The sequence below is a fragment of the Haplochromis burtoni genome, unplaced genomic scaffold (genome assembly GCF_018398535.1).
Source record: "Haplochromis burtoni strain Fernald_Lab_line unplaced genomic scaffold, NCSU_Asbu1 Contig_4433, whole genome shotgun sequence".
NCBI classification, from domain to species: domain Eukaryota; kingdom Metazoa; phylum Chordata; class Actinopteri; order Cichliformes; family Cichlidae; genus Haplochromis; species Haplochromis burtoni.
This window is the reverse complement of record NW_024586794.1, coordinates 2,873-3,956: the sequence shown is the minus strand read 5'-3', so window position 1 is coordinate 3,956 and position 1,084 is coordinate 2,873. Positions and strand designations below refer to the sequence as shown.

Below are 1,084 nucleotides of genomic sequence, written 5' to 3'. Positions count from 1 at the left end.
CAGCTGTAGTTGTTGTGTGAGCACCTGTAGTCGAGGGTGCAGTTGTTGTTGTTGGCGAAGCTGTGGTTGTTGTTTGAGCAGTTGAGGTTGTTGTTGGAGCAGCTGTAGTTGTTGTTGGAGCACCTGTAGTTGAGGGTGCAGTTGTTGTTGGAGCAGCTGTAGTTGAGGGTGCAGTTGTTGTTGTTGTTGTTGTTGGAGAAGCTGTGGTTGTTGTTGCAGCAGCTGTAGTTGTTGTTGGAGCAGCTGTGGTTGTTGTTGGAGCAGCTGTGGTTGAGGGTGCAGTTGTTGTTGTTGTTGTTGGAGCAGTTGTGGTTGTTGTGGGTGCAGGTGTAGTAGTTGTTGGGGAGACAGTTGTGGTTGTTGTTGGAACAGCTGTAGTTGTTGTGTGAGCACCTGTAGTCGAGGGTGCAGTTGTTGTTGTTGGGGAAACTGTGGTTGTTGTTGGAGCAGCTGTAGTTGTTGTTGGAGCAGCTGTGGTTGTGGGTGCAGTTGTGGTCGTTGTTGGGGTGGCAATTGTGGTTGTTGTTGGGGTAGCTGTGTTTGTGGGTGCAGCTGTTGTAGTTGTTGGAGCAGTTGTGGCTATCACTGTGGTTGTTTTTGGGCCAGCTGTAGTTGTGGCCGCAGTTGTGGTTGTTGTTGGGGTGGCATTTGTGGTTATTGGTGGAGCAGCTGTGGTTGTGGTGGTAGTTGTGTTTGTTCTTGGGGAAGCTGTGGTTGTTGTTGGAGCATCTGTAGTTGTGACCGCAGTTATGGTTGTTGTTGGGGCTGCAGTTGTTGATATTGGTGTGGTAGCTGTGCAGACTTAGTAGAAAGTATTTTGTTATTTTTACATGTGGTTAGATAATTAAACTAAATATAACAGTTTCTCATGAATATATGTTTGTCTTACCAACAAATAGAAGAAATCTGACACCAATCTTTTCACCCATGGTGATGGTGTTTGCCTTTTGCCTTCTCTAAAAATGATAATTGATGTGGATAACATGTAAAAGAGAGCCTAAAAACATAATCTGTCCACAATAGAAATTTTATTTTGTTCAACTTTCCATAGAATAAAAAATGTTATTTCATTAAACACATTAAA

At 43.9% G+C, this 1,084-nt stretch overlaps 1 long non-coding RNA gene across 1 annotated transcript in view; it reads right to left on the bottom strand.

Annotated features, from left to right (window-relative positions):
* Positions 1–311: 311 nt before the first annotated feature.
* The window catches only part of LOC121813987, a 1,570-nt gene continuing 797 nt past the window's right edge, over positions 312–1,084 (bottom strand). The window contains exons 2-3 of the long non-coding RNA XR_006054002.1: positions 890–956; positions 312–801 (exon numbers count right to left, since the gene is read on the bottom strand). This is a non-coding gene — a long non-coding RNA (uncharacterized LOC121813987). The remainder of the gene's footprint in view (positions 802–889; positions 957–1,084) is intronic.